The sequence below is a fragment of the Pan paniscus genome, chromosome 20 (genome assembly GCF_029289425.2).
Source record: "Pan paniscus chromosome 20, NHGRI_mPanPan1-v2.0_pri, whole genome shotgun sequence".
Lineage (NCBI taxonomy): Eukaryota > Metazoa > Chordata > Mammalia > Primates > Hominidae > Pan > Pan paniscus.
In genome coordinates, this window is record NC_073269.2 from 47743582 (window position 1) to 47749979 (window position 6398).

Consider the following 6398-nt stretch of genomic DNA (forward strand, 5'->3'; position numbering starts at 1 on the left):
GTGGAAGGTGTCCAGGTTCTTGGTGTATTGGACAAAATGCACAAACAAGGCAATAAAAGAATGAAGCAAAAAACACAGATTCATTTAAATGAAAGTACACTCCACAGAGTAGAAGTGGCCTCAAGCAAGCAGCTCAAGAGTGCTGGTTATAGAATTTTCTGGAGTTTAAATATGCTCTAGAGGTTTCCCATTGGCTACTTGGCTCACTCCCTATGTAAATAAAGTAGTGGCCTGCAATCAGTCTGATTGGTCATGGAAGGCAACCAATCAGAGGCTGAAGTGAAGTTACAAAGTTACATCCCTATGCAAATGAAGACTAGAACCTTGACCAGTCTGATTGTTGCAGGAGGGGACCGATCAGAAGTACTTTCCATTTCTCATCTGCAATGCAGAAAAAGGTGGGGTTGTAAAGGGTGTACCCTCTGTCCTTTTGTTCTTGGGCTTGGGAAGTCGAGGTTGCTTTAGAGTGGTCAAAGGGCAGGGCTGGGGCAGACCCCAGGGGCAGTATGGAGGCCCCTCAGTATGTGTCCTGGAGGAGCCAAGCTCTCGCACTCAGAATCTGTCCATCCCTGAGTTAGCACCCAGTTGCCTGGAACCCCCTCCTCCCCACAACGACCCCATGACCTGTGCAGAGTGGGTGCCCTCAGCACCTGCAGCCTCTCCCTATCCTGATAGCAGCCATTTTTCTTATTTTCTCAATAACTCAGGAGGACACACCCTCACCTGTGGACTTAGCTCTTTTTTTTTTTTTTCAAATTATACTTTAAGTTCTGGAATACATGTGCAGAATGTGCAGGTTTGTTACATAGGTGTACATGTGCCATGGTGATTTGCTGCACCCATCAACCTGTCATCTACATTAGGTATTTCTCTAATGCTGTTCCTCCCCTTACCCCTGAGCCCCCCAACAGGCCCCGGTGTGTGATGTTCCCCTCCCTGTGTCTATGTGTTCTCAATATTCACTGAGAGACCTCTGTTCTGTTCCATTGGTCTATCTGTTTTGGTACCAGTACCATGCTCTTTTGGTTACTGTAGCCTTGTAGTATAGTTTGAAGTCAGGTAGCATGATGCCTCCAGCTTTGTTCTTTTTGCTTAGCATTCTCTTGGCAATATGGGCTCTTTTTTGGTTCCATATGAACTTTAGAGTAGTTTTTTCTAATTCCATGAAGAAAGTCAATGGTAGCTTGACGGGAATAGCATTGAATCTATACATTACTTTGGGCAGTATGGCCATTTTCACAATATTGATTTTTCCTATCCATGAACACGGAATGTTTTTCCATTTGTTTGTGTCCTCTCTTATTTGCTTGAGCAGTGGTTTGTAATTCTCCTCGAAGAGGTCCTTCACATCCCTTGTAAGTTGTATTCCTAGGTATTTTATTCTCTTTGTAGCAATTGTGAATGGGAGTTCACTCATGATTTGGCTCTCTGTTTGTCTATTATTGGTGTATAGGAATGCTTGTGATTTTTGCATATTGATTTAGTATCCTGAGACTTTGCTGAAGTCGTTTATCAGTTTAAGGAATTTTGGGGCTGAGATGATGGGGTTTTCTAAATATACAATCATGTCATCTGCAGACAGAGACAATTTGACTTCCTCTCTTCTTATTTGAATACCTTTATTTCTTTCCCTTGCTTGATTGCCCTGGCCAGAACTTCCAATACTATGTTGAATAGGAGTGGTGACAGAGGGCATCTTTGTCTTGTGCCAGTTTTCAAAGGGAATTCTTCCAGATTTTGCCCATTCAGTATGATATTGGCTGTGGGTTTGATAAAAATAGCTCTTATGATTTTGAGATACATCCCATCGATACCTAGTTTATTGAGTGTTTTTAGCATGAAGATGTGTTGAATTTTATCAAAGGCCTTTTCTGCGTCTGTTGAGATAATCATGTGGTTTTTGTCATTGGTTCTCTTTATGCGATGCATTACGTTTGTTGATTTGCATATGTTGAACCAGCCTTGCATCCCAGGGATGAAGATGACTTGATCATGGTGGATAAGCTTTTTGATGTGCTGCTGGATGCGGTTTGCCACTATTTTATTGAGGATATTCGCATCGATGTTCATCAGGGATATTGGCCCGAAATTTTCTTTTCTTGTTGTGTCTCTGCCAGGTTTTGGTATCAGGATGATGCTGGTCACATAAAATGAGTTAGAGAGGACTCCCTCTTTCTCTATTGATTGAAAGAGTTTCAGAAGGAATGGTACCAGTTCCTCTTTGTACCTCTGGTAGAATTCAGCTGTGAATCTGTCTGGTCCTGGGCTTTTGTTGGTTGGTAGGCTATTAATTACTGCATCAGTTTCAGAACTTGTTATTGGTCTATTCAGGGATTTGACTTCTTCCTGGTTTAGTCTTGGGAGGGTGTATGTGTCCAGGAATGTATCTATTTCTTCTAGATTTTCTACTTTATTTGCATAGAGGTGTTTATAGTATTCTCTGATGGTAGTTTGTATTTCTGTGGGATCAGTGGTGATATCCCCTTTTTCCTTCTTTATTGTGTTTATTTGATTCTTCTCTCTTTTCTTCTTTATTAGTCTGGATAGTGGTCTATCTATTTTGCTAATCTTTTTAAAAAACCAGCTCCTGGATTCATTGATTTTTTGAAGGGTTTTTTGTGTCTCTATCTCCTTCATTTCTGCTCTGATCTTAGTTATTTCTTGTCTTCTGCTAGCTTTTGAATGTGTTTGCTCTTGCTTCTCTAGTTCTTTTAATTGTGATGTTAGGGTGTCGATTTTAGATCTTTCCCACTTTCTCATGTGGGCATTTAGTGCTATGAATTCCCCTCTAAACACTGCTTTATCTGTATCCCAGAGATTCTGATAGGTTGCATCTTTGTTCTCATTGGTTTCAAAGAACTTATTTATTTCTGCCTTAATTTTGTTATTTACCCAGTAGTCATTCAGGAGCAGGTTATTCAGTTTCCATGTAGTTGTGCGGTTTTGAGTGAGTTTCTTAATCCTGAGTTCTAATTTGATTGCACTGTGGTCTGAGAGACTGTTCGTTATGATTTCCATTCTCTTGCATTTGCTGAGGAGTGTTTTACTTCCAATTATGAGGTCAATTCTAGAATAAGTGCTATGTGGTGCTGAGAAGAATGTATAGTCTATTGATCTGGGGTGGAGAGTTCTGTAGATGTCTATTAGGTCTGCTTGGTGCAGAGCTGAGTTCAAGTCCTGAATATCCTTGTTAATTTTCTGTCTTGTTGATCTGTCTAATATTGACAGTGGGGTGTTAAAGTCTCCCACTATTACTGCATGGAATTCTAAGTCTCTTTGTAGGTCTTTAAGAACTTGCTTTATGAATCTGGATGTTCCTGTATTGGGTGCATATATATTTAGGACAGTTAGCTCTTCTTGTTGCATTGATGCCTTTACTATTATGTAATGCCCTTCTTTGTCTTTTTTTTATCTTTGTTGGCTTAAAGTCTGTTTTATCAGAGACTAGGATTGCAACCCCTGCTTTTTGTTTGTTTGTTTGCTTGCTTTCCATTTGCTTGGTAAATATTCCTCCATCCCTTTATTTTGAGCCTATGTGTGTCTTTGCACATGAGATGGGTCTCACGCACCAATGAGTCTTGACGCTTTATCCAATTTATCAGTCTGTGTCTTTTAATTGGGGCACTTAGCCCATTTACATTTAAGGTTAATATTGTTATGTGTGAATTTGATGCCATAATTATGATGTTACCTGGTTATTTTGCACATTAGTTGTTGCAGTTTCTTCATAGTGTCGATGGTCTTTACATTTTGGTATGTTTTTGCAGTGGCTGGTACTGGTTTTTTCTTTCCATATTTAATGTTTCCTTCAGGAGCTTTTATAAGGCAGGCCTGGTGGTGACAAAATCCCTCAGCATTTGCTTGTCTATAAAGGATTTTATTTCTCCTTCGCTTATGAAGCTTTATTTCGCTGGATATAAAATTCTGGGTCGAAAACTGTTTTCTTTAAGAATGTTGAATATTGGCTCCTACTCTCTTCTGGCTTGTAGAGTTTCTGCAGAGAGATCCGCTATTAGTGTGATGGGCCCTTCAGATTGAGAAATCCTTAGATTGGAGTCACTTCAATTCCAGAAGTTATGAGGACTGAGCTGGGCAATCTTCATTCCATCATACATTTTTTGAAAAGTACATGCCCTTCCTATTCTATGAAAAGCTGCCCTGGCCTCAGAGATGAACACAACTGGCAAGCCTGCTCATGTAGTTTGGATGTTTGTCCACTCCAAATCTCATGTTGAAATGTAATCCCCAATGTTAAAGGTGGGGCCTGGCTGGGTCATGAGGGCAGGTCCCTCATGAATGGCTAGGTCCTGTCCTCATGATAGTGAGTGATTTTGTACAAGGTCTGGTTATTTAGAAGTGTGTGGTGCCAGGCACAGTGGCTCATGCTTGTGATCCCAGAACTTTGGGAGACTGAAGGAGGAGGATTACCTGAGGTCAGGAACTCAAGACCAGCCTGGCCAACATGGTGAAACTCCATCTGTACTAAAAATACAAAAATTCACCAGACTTGATGGTGCACACCTGTAATCCCAGCTACTTGGGAGGCTGAGGTAGAAGAATAGCTTGAACTCAGGAAGCAGAAGTTGCGGTGAGCTGAGATTGTGCCACTGCATTCCAGCCTGAATGACAGGGTGAGACTGTCATGGAGTGACACCTCCCCCCTGCCACTTACTACCACTCTCACCATGTGTTATATCTATTCCTCTTCCCTTTCTGCCACAAGTAAAAGCTTCACTGGAAGCCAAATAAATGCTGTCACCCTGTTTCTTGTGCATCATGCAGAAACGTGAGCCAATTAACTTCTTTTTTTGCAAATTATCTGGTCTCAGGTATTTCTTTATAGCAACACAAAAGTGGCCTAATACACCTGCCTTCCCCCCAATACATAGAAGTTTATATGAGGAACAGGGACTGATCTTTATAAAGCCACAAAGAGTGCTAAGAAAGAATCTCACAAAAGTCCACAGGAGAAAAATTCAACCTGATGATGAGGTTGCAAAATCTGCGAGCTGAGAAGGAGTTCCTATTGTGGGTTCCACAGAGATGTCTGGGAGAACTCCAAGGTCACCACCATAGGGTGGTCTGGGGCGAAAGAGAGGTGCCACCTTATCCTTACAGATTGTCACCTGAGCAAAGACTCTTGATCTTCTGCAGAGGGTCAGGGCCATCCCCTGGATGGTTTCCTTTGCACACCTCATGGTGGAACCTGAGAGCTGGCTGGGATCTCTGGGAAGGAACATGGCCCCAGGCCCCAGGAAACTCTCAGTCATTCATCTCCTCTCTTTGTCCACAGGGTCAGTGGCTCACTCCTCCTTCTGAACCAGCAGCTTACCTCCAGCAAAATGATCCTTTCAGGCTGACTGTGAAATAGGAGACATCTGAGTCTTCTGTTATAGGTTATTAAATCCAAAATCAAATTTTTCTCTGCTTGGAGGCATTTTATTATAAAAAGTTGGTACTCGTACACATAAACTAATATAAACTTGAAATTTACTATACATTTACATTTCTTAGCTTGTCCTTACAGTAAATTTTTAGCTTCATTGATCTTGGCTATTATATAAAGAGACCCTCTTTTGTCTGGGTGATTTAAGAGCATAACATGTTGATAAGAACCTCTTACTGTTTCCTTTATTGGCGATAGGGCTTACATCTAGTATTAGTGCTGCTTCCTGTTTTGTCATTTTGGGTTCAACCCCACCTCTGTCGTAATAACCTCTGAAAAATATTTTGGTAGACTTTGAAAAACTTGTTTTACTTGAGGCTCTCTGTGCTTCGTGGCTTGCCAAACATAACAGCTTGCAAATCCTGCAGCAGCAGTCGGTACAGCTGCTACCACTGCACAGGCCATGGCTCCAGCCTGGCTCCCCTGCTTCCACTAGGAGGGTGGATCATCCCAGCCCAGAGGCCGCACCCACTACCTACTTGGCTTTACCAGAGAGCAATGTAGCAGCGACCACAGTAGTCACAAATTGCCCAAGCACCTTTTTCCTTTTTAAAGTGGTGGTGATGATGCATTTACTTTATTGAGCTATGGTGAATAGTCAATGAAATCAGGTGACTTGCATTGAGTCCATAAATACTAAACGCTGTGAACTGACGTTGCCATTGTTGGCTTAAGGTCCCATTCAACACCAGATCCCACTGTTTGTCTCAGTTGCACCATCTCCACAGTGGTGGCAACACCGTGTCCCTCAGAGGATGGACCATAATTGTGTTTGAGGGTGGGAACATGTTATCAGAGGGAAGGAAAACTCCTGGTCTGTGGAAGGGCCACAGTGTCCCTCTAAGCTGAGTCACAACATTGTTTGAGAAAGTACCAACCAAACTTCCGCTGTGTTCACTGAGCCTGAGTCTGAGACATTCACCTGTTTCTCCCATCACAGGTTGTGGACCCC

General features: G+C 42.0%; 1 pseudogene; it reads right to left on the bottom strand.

Annotated features, from left to right (window-relative positions):
• Window positions 1–316: 316 nt before the first annotated feature.
• Window positions 317–5851, bottom strand: LOC100974189 (mitochondrial import inner membrane translocase subunit TIM14-like; annotated as a pseudogene).
• Window positions 5852–6398: the final 547 nt, after the last annotated feature.